The sequence below is a fragment of the Petaurus breviceps genome, unplaced genomic scaffold (genome assembly GCF_028583685.1).
Source record: "Petaurus breviceps papuanus isolate PSGF00001 unplaced genomic scaffold, PetGlider_PUasm1.0 38, whole genome shotgun sequence".
Classification (NCBI taxonomy): domain Eukaryota; kingdom Metazoa; phylum Chordata; class Mammalia; order Diprotodontia; family Petauridae; genus Petaurus; species Petaurus breviceps.
Genome location: NW_027186304.1, coordinates 95858439 through 95872143, shown reverse-complemented (window position 1 = coordinate 95872143; position 13705 = coordinate 95858439). Strand labels below are relative to the sequence as shown.

Sequence of the window (13705 nt, the reverse complement as noted above, 5' to 3'; positions counted from 1 at the left end):
TTGACAACTGCTGCTATATGCAATATCCTTCCCTTTAATTTTGTGTTTAATTCTTAAATTGGTCAAATGAGCAAATTTGAATTCTGCTCATTCACTTGGACCTAATCTTCTAGCATTTTTAAAACTAGTTCAAGATTCATTTAAATTCTGTCTTTCTAGAGACTATTGCACTAGACTTTCAATGAGAGTTGGAAAAATCCTGATATTTGGAAATCTCACTGAAACTGCCTCCACAGGAGACAACTCCATTGTCCCAGTGTGTGACAAGCCCAATCTCAGAATTTTGCATATCATTTTCTATGCAGCTAATAACTTGAAATAGTTAAGAACTAATCATCTCAGCATGGTAATATACCTGCTGTTCTAGGCTAGGCAGAAGATAATTACAACTTAAAGTATCAAAGAAAAGAAAGAAAGAAAATATAATGTAATCCCTTTTTGAGAATGGGCCCAATTGTGGAAAAATCATATGAACAAGATTTCAGAAATGCTTGTCTTGTGACACAGATGTTAGCTTCCTTGAAGAAGAGAGAGATAGCCTTAGGCCAGTATCCAATCTGAAGTCTCACCTAATCAAAGAAGCTCATTGACACCCCTCCCCCACCCCTGCCCAGGAATGGAAGCCAGAAACTCATTAAGAGAAGGCACCCTAAATGTTCCAAGTCCTGAAAAGTACCCAGTCAAGCAGAGAACCCCATAAAAGAAAAAAAGCAAAGTTGTTTTTTTTTAAGATCAGGGGACAATTCTGTTTGGCTCTGACCACAGAGAGACAGATGGCCCTGGCAGGATGTTCTAAGATCTGACAGAGGACAGCAGACAGACGATGGCTGTGCTTGTTTAAGCCCACCATCAGTAAAAGAGGTAAGCAAGCCATTGCAAAGGAAAATAGATGCATTTCGTTTATGGGTTTCAGGAAGTAAGTGGAAGTGTGACAGGGTAGATGTGACAATGAAACATTTTCATCTTTTCATGGGTACATGGTTTTAGAAGCCCAACATATGTGTTTGTTGTGTTTTTACTAAATTAAAAAGGTAACAACTCACTGGAGACTCAGATTTGCAAAAGCAAAACAAGGGTCCTTATTTGTTTATAATGAGAAGATCCAAAACACAAGCCTGCCTGCATGTTTGAGATATGAGGACCCAGGCCTTACATGCCTTATATTATGGCCTCTTATCTACTGAGTTACTTTCTAGCTATGACCTATTGAATTCACTTTCATATCACTATCAGATTAATCTTCTTGAAGGACAACCCCAATTATGTCATTTCCCTACTGAAAAATATTGTCTCAGTATTGAAAACCTTGAAAAACTTGACCCAACCTACCTTTCCATATTCCTCCCTCTTTTCTCAGGCTGCTTGGTTAAGACCACTTTCCACTCTTAAAATTATTCGTGATTCACCAAAGATCTCCCTTTCACATACACTATAACCTAACCAATTTGGAATACTTGGAATTTCTTGAATATATCCTGAGCTATACCACCTCCACACCTTTCCCCAAACTGTTCACTTCAACTAAAATGTTTCAACCCCCTCCATGAATTTTTATAGGAAAGTTAACAGGGAAGTCAAGTCCCTCCACCTTGTTTCTATGTCTACATGTTCCACCAAATCAGTAAAAGTCTCTGCAGTTTTAGCTGATGTTTAGGGTGAAATCCAAAATCCTTATTGCATAAGCCATCATGTATTTAATAACATAATTAATTAGTATGACTTTCTGAGCCAAGCCTTCTAGTATGACACTGAAAGCCGAAAACAGAGCTGGAAACAAGGTTCTAAAGAGGTAAGTTTAGGCTTGATGTCAGGAAAAACTTGCCAGTAATTAGTTATCCAAAGGTACAATGGGCCAGCTTCAGTGGGTGCAAGTTCCCCCTCCCTAGAGGTCTTCAAACACAAGCTAAATTATACCCCGTCAGATTTGTTCCAATGGGAACACCTGTTTGGTCACATGTTGGACCAAATGGCCTCTAATGTCCCTTCCATCTCAGAGATTCTGTAAGAATAAAACATTTGTCAAGTCTGAAGTGCTTTAAGCAATTTGCTGTCTCCTTGGGAGAATTCACAGGCTTCCTGCTCTCTTTCACAAGGTTTTCAGAATCAGTATGATTCCTTGTAGATCCATGGGTACTGTTAGTGCTACTTAGAAGTGCCTCCATTTATAAGACATCTTTCCATTTTCATTTGTGCTATTGAATTTGTATCACAATTTTGTACATATTGCTACAGCCATATTTGTCTTATCGACATATATGTTGGGCACTATTCATTCTATAAATTAAAAAAAGATTCTAATAAGCATGAGAGAAATGAGAAGTAAAATAATTATTCTTACTTGGAATACAGTAGTATCTTCATGAATTGATATCTAAATAGTCATAACCTTCTATTCATTCAAATTTCTTTCCTGGATTTACTTTATTATGGAGGGATAAATGACAACAAAATAAACATGTTAAAAATGCTTTTGCTACTATCTGATCTTTCCAATTTCCTACAACCTGAAGAAATGTAAGATCCTAAATCATCAAACACAGAGTGAATTAAGTTTAGTTTATTGAACTCTTATTATGACTGGAAAATGGAGTAATCTATTTTTAAAATTTTTTTAAATTTTATTTATTTATTTTTAGTTTTCAACATTCATTTCCATAAGATATTGAGTTACAAATTTTTCTCCCTGTTTCTCCCCTATCTCCCACCCCAAAATAGTGAGCCTACTGAAGACACTTTCCTCCAGTCTGTTCTCTCTTATATCCTCCCCCATCCTCCCCCTAACTTTCTAGTAGGGTAAGGTGAATTTCTATACCCCAGTGCCTGTATATCTTATTTCCCAGTTGTATGTAACATACATTAACATTTGTTTTTTGAAACTTTGAGTTCCAGATTTTTTTCCTTCTTTATTCTTCACCCACTCCCACTGGGAAGAAAAGCAATTCAACATAGGTTGTACATGTGTAGTTATGCAAAACATTTCCATAGTAGTTATATTGTGAAAGACTAACTATATTTCCCTCCATCCTGTCCCTCCCCCCACTTATTCTATTTTCTCCTTTTATCCTGTCCCTTTTCAAAAGTATGTGCTTCTAACTACCCTCTCCCCCAATCTGCCCTACCTTCTATCATCTCCTCTCTTATCCCCTTCCCCACTGCTTTCGTGTAGGGCAAGATATCCAATTGAATGTGTATGTTATTCATTCCCTCCTTAAGCCAAATTCATTGAGAGTAAGGTTGACCCATTCCCTTTTACCTTCCTGCTCTTTCCCTCCATTGTAACAGTGTTGTCTTGCCTCTTTTATACAAGATAATTTACCCTAATCTATCTCTCCCTTTCTCCTTTTCCCAATATATTCCTCTCTCACCTCTTAATTTTATTTTTAAGATATCATCTCTTCATATTCAAACCATCCTGTGCCCTTTGTCTATGTATACATGTACACACATATGCACACACTCACATATATATTTATACACACATATACCCTCCTATATATATACATCTATGTATGTATACATATATATTCCCTTCAACTATCCTCATATTGAGAAAAGTCTCATGAGTTACAATTATAGTTTCTCCATGTAGGAATGTAAATAGATCAACTTTAATAAGTTCCTTATAATTTCTTTTTCCTGTTTACCTTCTCATACTTCTCTTGCTTCTTGTAATTGAAAGTCAAATTTTCTGTTAAGCTCTGGTTTAATCATCAAGAATGCCTGAAAGTCCTCTATTTCATTGAATAACCATATTTTCCCCTAAAGCATTATACTCAGTTTTGCTGGGTAGGTGATTTTTGGTTTTAATCCTAGGTCTTTTGAACTCCGGAATATCATATGCCAAGCCCTTCAATCCCTTAATGTAGAAGCTGCTAGATTTTGTGTTATCTTGATTGTGTTTCTACAATATTCAAATTGTTCCTTCCTGGCTACTTGTGATATTTTCTCCTTGATCTGGGAACTCTGGAATTTGGCTATGATATTCCTAGGAGTTTTCTTTTTGGGATCTTTTTCAAGACGTGACTGGTGAATTCTTTCAATTTCTATTTTGCCTCTGGTTCTAGAATATCTGGGCAATTTTCCTTGAGAATTTCTTGAAGGATGATTTTTAGGCTCTTTTTTTGATCATGGCTTTTAGGTTGTCCAATAATTTTTAAATTATCTCTCGTGGATCTATTTTCCAGGTCAGTGGTTTTTCCAATGAGATATTTCATATTGCCTTCTATTTTTTCATTTGTTTGGGTCTGTTTTATAGTATCTTTATTTCTCATAAAGTCATTAGCTTCCAATTGCTCCAATCTAATTTTGAAGGAATTATTCTCTTTAAGTGAGTTTTTGAAATTTCTTTTCCATCTGGCAAATTCAGCTTTTTAAGGCATTCTTCTCCTCATTGGCTTTTTGGACCTCTTTTGCCATTTGAGTTAGTCTACTTTTTAAGGTGTTATTTTCTTCAGAATTTTTTGGGGGTCTCCTTTAGCAGGCTGTTGACTAGCTTTTCATGATTTTTGTGCATCATTCTCATTTCTCTTCCTAGTTTTTCCTCCACTTCTCTTACTTGATTTTGAAAATCCTTCTTGAATTCCTCCATGGCCTATGACTAGTTCATATTTTTCTTGGAAACTTTTGACGCAGGAGTTTTGACTTCATTGTCCCCTTCCAGTTCCATGCTTTGATCCTTTTTGTCCCCAAAAAAGGATTGTATGGTCTGATTGCACTTCCTCATCTTGCCAATTATTTGACTTTTGAGCTCTTTGACATGGTAGAATTCTACTTACAGAAGGGAGAGAGTTTTGTCCCAAATTTCTGGGGTTTTCACAGCTATTGGAGCTATTAGTTGGGTGCCCTCTCTACACCCCCCACAAGCTCTGGCACACTGGACATACACCCCAGGACCACCACCCAAGACCATGATCCAGATTCAGGCAGGTCAAAGCAAGAGTGCTTACCCTCTGAATAGTTGCTTGGTTTCCCTACGATCTGCAGGCCAGGAGCTCTGAAAGCAGCCACATGGCACTGCCTCACCTCCTGCCATTTCTTGTCCCAGGGGCAGGGGCCAGAACATGCTGTTCCTTAACCCTTTCAACAGAGTTCCCAACTTTGTCATTTATGGGTTGTAGAGTCTGGAATCTTCCACAGCTGCTGGTGATTCACTCTCCTGAAGTCTGCTCTGGCCAGTCTGGGCGCTGGTCAGGGCCTCCCTGGGGCCAGAACCATGACTCACTGGGGACTGCACTAGGCTCCCAGCACACTGCAATAGACCTTTCCTGTCAGCCTTCCAGGCTGCCTTCAGTGAGAGATTTGTTTCTCTCTGTCTCTTTGTGGGTTCTGTAGCCTTAAAATTTTTTTAGAGTCATTTTTTTTACAGGTATTAGAGATGGTTGAAGCCAGAGCCCATGCCAAGTTTCTGCTTTTGCTCTGCTATCTTGGCTCTGCCCTTAAATGCTTTTATTTTTCCCACTCTGAATGTAAGCATCAACAAACGTGAACAATTTCACCATACACTGAAGAACAGAAAAAAGAATTGTTTTGTGTTACTCTGAACCTCTCTTGTGTATACTTCATTTTTTTTTAATGCTATAAAGGAGATTGAGTTTCAAAGGCAAAAAGACCTGGGGTCAAGTCCTATCTCTATCACATACTAGCTTTGTGACCCAGGGCAAGTCACTTAAACTCTCAGTGCTCTAAGCAACTTTCTATAACTATAAGCTGCTAGCAAGTTGCCAATCTATATTAGTAGAGGCATTTTCTTTCCTGGGAGCTTCTAATCTGATAGAGTAAAAAAATAAACCATGTTGAAATAAAAATCACTAACTTCTCAGTTAAGGAAAATTCAATTGCTATAAATACTTCATTCCTGAGCATTCTGTTTAATCAAGGGTTAATTAAGGAATTAGAAGACTAATTTAAGTCATTTAGTTGATTTAGCATAATATAGCTATCTGCCTTCCCCTTACATCCTCACTCAGTCTCCTCTAGTCTTTCTTATGATTAATATTGTAGACCAATGAGAATGGAGCCCTGACCCTGCTTCTTTACAGGCAGCACAGAGAGCATTAGCCAGTTAAATGAGAGTAGGATCTTTTGGGGAGGGGAGAAGGAGGGCTCATCATACCAGGAATTCACTAGGGGTTAGGAAGAGAAACAGGCAATTAATATGAGAATATGACTCAGAGTTCAATAATGTAGATCCTGGGAATATAAGCCAGGAATAAAACCCGAGGAAATTCCAGGCATGGAAAGATAGTCTCTATAGGAATCAAAGTATCATGTTAGGGCATAGGATGAGAAAGCTAGACTATACGTTCAGGATCTTAGGGCAGTAGGGAAAGCTATACAATCCTTAAACTGGATTGAGAGGCATATTATAGAGGATTATGGAGATAATAACGCACTCTGCCCTCATGTTCTTGGGTCACATATGGGTTATGGTCTAGAGTTCTGGCATCACATTTTAGGAAGGACACTGATAGGTTAGAGAGCCTTCAGGGTAGGGAAACCAGGATGGGGAAAGAAGCCTTAAATTCGTGCCACATGATGACTATTTGAAGGAATGAATGATGTAAAGCCTAAAGAAGGGAAGCTATCTTCAAGTATAGGCATTAGACTTCATCTGTTTGAACTCAGAGGCTGAACTATGAGCATTGGATAGAAGTGGCCAAGATGCTCGATGTAAGGAAAAACTCCCTAACCACTACAGTTATCCAAAAGTTTAGTGGGCCATCTTGAGTGGAAATGGGCTTTGCTCTCTGTAGAGGTCTTTGAGCAAAGACCTCATGACCATTCATCAGGTATGCTGTAGAGGAGATTCTTGGTCAGGAATGGGTTGGACTAGAGTCCCTCTGAGGCCCCTTGCAATTTGACAATTTTGTGGCTTTCTCTAAGCTCCAGGAAACAGGCAGATGAGCTGAGAAATCAAAGATGGGGGATAACTCAGTGGGGGTTGGGAATACAGACTCCCCTAATAGTGTCTGACAAGCGTCATCAGCTATGGGCCATTTTTATATAAAGGCAGCACCTATATCTACTCATACTTCTACAGTCAGTCATACATCCCAGCAACGGGCCCTAGACACTTGTTAAGAGTATTTGCAATGGTGCATCTGATGACAACAAACAACAGAAAGTGTTCCCAACATTGACTGTGCTTTGCAGCAATTATTTCCCCCAACAAGTATAGACTGGTAGATATAAGCACAAATGCTGATGTTTGTGTAAAGTATCTTAAGTCTCACATTTGTCAGCACATTGTATGTTTAGACCACAAAACTAAAAAGTGAGCATGAACCACGATAAATCTGTATTTTGACCAGATCATACATCATTCTTACTTGAACTTGGTACAAAGTGTCTCTTTCACCTCCTCTTCCATTATTACTTCCTTTAAAAGTGGTGAACAGGCACAACCAGTATTCCATGATGTGGCATGTTATATGTTTCAAGTTTAGTTTGGCTTTGCTTTTAATCCAGCATTGTGTAGTTAATCATTCTGAAATGGTATCATGTGTTTTTCCTCAGCTTTCTCAAACATAATATTTTTTTACAAATTAATTTATTTATTTTTAGTTTGCAACATTGATTTCCATAAGTTTTAAATTTTCTCTGCCTCTCTCCTCTCCCCCCTTCCCAAGATGGCATGCAATTCAATATAGGCTCTACATATGCATTCTTATTAAAAATATTTTCAAATTAGTCAAAACATAATTTTTTGAAAAAAAATGGTTCAAGGGGTGGCTGGGTGGCACAGTGAATAGACCACTGGCCCTGGAGTCAGGAGGACCTGGGTTCATAGCCTGTCTCAGACACTTAACACTTACTAGCCTTGTGACCTTGGGCAAGTCACTTAACCCCAATTCCCCTGCCTTTCCCCCTCCAAAAAGCAAAAAGAAAGAAAGAATGGTTTAAAACTGACCGATGATATTTTTTAAAATTAAAATCCTAAAAAATTGGTTTTGAGAAGAGAAACATTAGCATCATTCATCATATATTCAATTTCCATTAAATTTTCTATTTAAATTTTTATTTTTCCACAGCCTAATTCCTCTTATGTCTGCTCTGATTTTGTTTTCTGGTTCTGGATATGAAGGCCTATGCCAATTACAAGGTAAAATTAAGTCTACATCAATTCTCTATAAGCAAACCAGTTGCTATCTTCCACACCTCCTGTAATTCAACAGAGAAATCACTAGATGGCAGAACTATACCTTAGGTGTAGTGTCTAAAACAACAGGAGCTCTTCTTGACCATTACAATTAATGACTTTTTTCACCTTACAATTACAAATAAGAACAATGCTTTGAGGTATGTACTTCCACTCAAGTCTGGCTTGATATTGGCATGATCTTAATTTCACATAAAGTTCAAGTGGAAAAAAAAATTATCTCTAGATTACTTAACTCAGTAATTTACCGTTTCAAAGTTTGAATATCTCTAAAAATGCATGGTCAAAATGTATATTTCATACATTACAAAATATCAGATTTCACAGAAGAGGGAAATAAGATTATTCATTTCTTCTAATTCTTTCCAATAAAGTATCGGTTATATAATTGCGCAAATCTCTGATCTCAGATGACAGTTCTTGATTTTGTTTGTCTGTCATTGACAAGTTAGTTTGCAAACCTTAAAGTACTACATGGATACTAGCCATCATCATCATCACCATCATCATCATCACTATCTTATTCTTATCTGTTCCACTGAGTTTTAGAAAAAGCAACACACTGCAGGAAGGAGAAGGAAGCAAAGCTAATTATCAAAGCTTCCTTTCCCTTCAAACTAAACCACATCAACATTTCAAACTCTTTGTAGAAAGGACTTCTTTCAATACTTTGTGTCTATTCAACCCCTTTCTGCTTCAGCCTGCTATGACCTAAAATTACTTGAGAATATAATGTATCACAACCTGAATATTAGATTTGACGAGGGTAACTATAAACAATACAAAATCCAACATACAAATTCAAGAAAATAAGTCAGGTTACTCCAGTTTAATTTTTTTTAATCACATGTAGATAGTTTAAGGCTTATTCCAAAAGATTAAAACCAACTCTTGAACACATGTTGGCCTTGCACAAGGCTGGCCTCTATGTCCAGATGCATTCCTGTCTTCTCTCTGCCTCTTAAAATCCTTAGCCTTATTCAAAGGTCAGTTCACATACCACTTCCTGTGGGGAGCCTTTATTGATTGCACAAGTTATTAGAGTTCTCCTCCTCTTCAAATTAACATATATTTTATTATCTGTTTTCATTTTGTAGCCCCCAGTAGAATGCTGAATGAAGTTTTTCATTTTGTTTTCCCAGTACCTAACCCAGTGCCTTATAAAATAGTAAGTGCCTAATAAATGCTTACTGAAATGGATTGGATTGGAATATATAGTAGAATATATATATAGTAGAAGTCCTTCCCCCAAGGTTATCTTCTATCAGATGAAAGGTGAATTTCCCAATCTAAATAATGACTTACTGAATGCAACCAAATCTCTTGTATTGGACAATCCATAAAGGAAAAGACCGGATATATCGAGCTATTGTCAGAAGCTCCAGGAAAAGGATGGTAAACATGGGGTATGCCTGGCTACACAATCCTACTTCATTTCCTGACAATTCAGCTGCCACACAATCTGTAAAATAATATGAAACACTTTATTCTTCACATTTTCAAAAAAGGAACTCCCTATTTATTTATGGTACTTCTCCCTGCCTATTTACCCTCACCTCCACCTTCACCATCACTCTCAGAAAACAAAAAAATAAAAGTTGGCTTTGGATGAATCCAGCTTTTATCACTTCAGGTGAAAATATCAATGTAGAACACAATAGGAAACTTTGATTCTGAAATGAGAAATGATAGAGAGCATTTAGAACCATGTAGGTAAGGAAAATGGCATGTTGTTTTGCTAAAATATGCCCCATTAGACCATGAGCTCCTTGAGAGTAGGGTCTGTTTTTTGCCTTTGTTTTTTATTCCCAGTGCTTAACATAGTGCCTGATATATAAGAGGTGCTTAATAAGTGCTTTTTGACTTGACAGTAGGCTGTGACATTTAAGGAAGATTCAGACTATGATAAATCCAATACATGGAATCTATCAGAATAAGTATATAATAGGTTTATATATATATATATATATAATGTGTGTGCATTTATGTGTGTATATCTATATTACATAATTTAGATAGATTATTAAGATAGGAATATACCTATTATTTTATTAATATAAAGAATTACCAGATAAGGACATTCCATCTACCAATGTAAGATTTTTCTACAATTTATATTTTTAGATTTATCTAAAGCATCAAAATGTTAATTGACTTGCCCAGCATCACACAGCCAATACATAACTGAGGTAGGGCCTGAACCCAAGTATTCCTGGTTTAGAGACCCTGTCTCTAAGCATTGTATCACATATATAAATTATTTGAATATGGAAAAAGGACTGTCATCAGTCCCATATCATCAACTACCTAGTGGTTATTTTAAATTAGATTTCCCATATGCATCTCAAAGTTATCAAGTCCAAAACAGAACTCATTTTTTCCCAAAAATTCTTTCCTTTTTTGAATTTTGCTATTATTGTCAAAGGTGCTACTATCCTCCCAGTCACCTAGATTTGAACCCTTGGTGTCATGCAAAGCTCCTCACTCTCACACACCTCACATATCTAATCTGTTGCCATATCTTGTCCCTTCTACTTTTGCTATGTCTCATATATGTCCCCAGAGCTACCTTAAATCAAGCCCTCATCGCCTCTCACCAGGACTGTTGTTTTGATTGGTTACTCTGTTTCAGGTCTCTTCCAACTCCAATCCATCCTTTACTTAGTTGCTAAAATCAATTTCCTAAAGTATAGATTGGACTATGTTTCTTCCCTTTCTTAATAAATTCCAGTCATTCCCTACTACCACCAGGCCATCAAGTCCAATATCTTTGTTTTACAGATGAAGAAATGGGAGGTCAAAGAATGTTAGTGGTTTTTCCAGGTCACACAGGTAGTAAGTGTCCAAAGCAGTATTTGAACCCAAGTCTGTTGCCTCCAGAGTGAATACTCTTTTCCATTGTACCAGGCTGCCTCATGGCAATATTGAGAGGAAGATACTACAGTCCTTATTAGGTACACTTTATAAATAAAGAAAATGAAGTTCAGAGAGATTAATTAACTGTTCCACAGTCACACAACTAACAAATGGCAGGGGTGGGATTCGAACCCAGGTCTTCCTGACTCTTATTCTAGCTTTTTACCTGCTATATCATATAGCCTATATCATGAATGGTGTAACTGATGGAGACCTAACCTTGAGTTTGTTTGAATCTATCTTCTGACATGCACTAGCTGTGAGACTCTGAATAAGTGGTTTAACCTTTCTGAGCCTCAGTTTCTTCATCTCTAAAATGGAGTTAATAATATCTGTAGCACCTACGTCATAGGGCTGTTGTGAGACTCAAATGATGGGTATGTCTTTTGGAAACATCCAATACTCACTCTCCACTTCAGTGTTGCATGAAATCGTAGCCCTCAAAATCAGCCCTTAGCTGATGTGCCATCTGGAGGAGGAAAGGAGAAGGAAGCACAGGACCCAAAGTGTGGGTTCTTCCAGTGAAATCACACCCATACAGAGGATGTTTGTTGTTCAGATTTACTTTTTGATGCCTACCATGGATTTGCATAGACCTTGGGTTGCTGTTCTAGCACACTCAGGGGAAAACATTTCCATTGCTCTTTCCAGAAAAGGAACATATCCAGTTCATGAGGACACGTGACTCTATGTGTTGATGCACAATATTTAATACTCTTGTCCCACTTTTTATATGTCAACATCAGTTCTATCTGTCTAAAAGGCATTCTAATAGAAATAAAAAAACATGCCTAAATCTCCTTGTATGATATCTAGCTCACCTCCATATATAATTTAATAAATGTTTCTTGATAAGGTGGTAGTGATGGTGGTGATGGTGATGGTGATGATGATGATGATGATGATCACAGGCTGCTAGGCAGCACAGTGGATAGAGTACTAGACCTGGAGTCAAGAAGACCTGAGTTCAAATATGTCCTCAGTCACTTACCATTTGGCTCACCCTTTGCAAATCACTTAACCTCTTCCAGACTCAGTTTTCCCATCTGTAAAATGAGGATAATAATAGTACCTACCTCCCAGAGCTGTTTTGAGGATTAAATGAAATAATAGTTCCAAAACATTTCACAAACCTTAAAGGGCTGACTATTGTTATTATTAAAGAGAATGTAAATCATGACAGACATGATGGTGGTGAAAGTGATATAGTGGGTGATAGAGATGATGGTGGCATAGAAATGGTGATAAATTCAGTAAAGATGATAATGATGGTTATGACAAATGGTAGTAGATTGATTAGTATATTGGTGATATGATTTTTAATGGATTCAATGATTATCTCTTTTCAGATGGTGAAGAAATCTATCTGCAGCCCACAGTTCTGTATCATTAACCTCCTTCTGCACATCTCCACCTAGACATTCTATCAGATGTTCCATGATTTCCATCATCTCAAACTCAAAGCATCTAAAATATCATGAACTTTCCACTAAAACCCATTGCTTCTCTTGATTTCCTTATTTCTATAGAGGGTGACACCACCCTTCCAGTCACTCACTATACTTCCAGTCACTCCAATAACCTCAACTCTTCCTTCTCCCTAACTCCAATAAGTTTCCAAGTCATATCCATTCTATCTTTGCAACATCTCTTTCATAGATCCTATTCTCTTAGCTTACATGGACATTCTTTTTTGGACCCTCATCAATTCTCCCATTCATTCATTCATTCATTCACTCTTCAAGAAACTTCAATGTCTCCATATTTAGCTCTAGGGCAAAATACAAATTTCCATTTGGTATATCAAGCCCTTTGCAATTTGGCTTCTATTGATCTTCCCAGAATAATTTCACATCACTCCCACTCATTCAAGGATGTGATGGAACCAGCTCAGATAGGCTCTTATGAGCCAATTGATAAAATTTCAGTGTGAGCATTTACAATCTGGAAATAAGCAAACACTACAAGTTAGGGTTTGATTTATTTTGTTCATTGTATAGACTTAAGAAAGTGATGGAGAGGATGGCTAGGTGACACAGTGAGTAAAGTGCTGGCCTGGAGTCAGGAGGACCCAAGTTCAGTTCCGGCCTCAGACACTTAATACCCACACAAAAATACTAGCCGTGTAACCTTGGGCAAGTTGTTTAACTCCAATTGCCCTCCAAAAGGCAAAAAAAAAAAAGAAAGAAAGAAAAAGAAAGTGATGGAGAGAATGTTAATAATGAAGATTAAATTTCAAAATGTGTCATGAGTAATATTTTTTTATTAGCTGGTTGTTGAAGATTTACCAATGCATTCATGTGACTCATGGAATCTATATTCAACCAAATCATACAATGTAGCTATTGCCTAAACTCAACATTCCACTTCTGGTCTTGTCCTCACACAGAAAGTGTCCCATCTATCTATTTCTCTCCCTCTTCATTTCTGCTTCTTGAAAATCTTTGATCTATTCAGGTCTTAATTTAAATTCCACATCCTGTATGAGCTCTTTCCTGATTTCCCATTAGGGGTTAGCTGTTTTCTCGCCTCCAATATTACTTTAAATTTACTTTGTTTATATTTCTATCTATCTTTGTATATGTTATTTCACACCCCATTCCCAATAAAATAGACTGTGCCATTTGAGAA

At 37.2% G+C, this 13705-nt stretch overlaps 1 long non-coding RNA gene across 1 annotated transcript in view; it reads left to right on the top strand.

Moving 5' to 3' along the window:
* The window catches only part of LOC138170687 (uncharacterized), a 27642-nt gene extending 13937 nt beyond the window's left edge, over nt 1–13705 (top strand). Inside the window, exons 2-3 of the long non-coding RNA XR_011170715.1 lie at nt 8031–8101; nt 12424–13705. This is a non-coding gene — a long non-coding RNA (uncharacterized lncRNA). The remainder of the gene's footprint in view (nt 1–8030; nt 8102–12423) is intronic.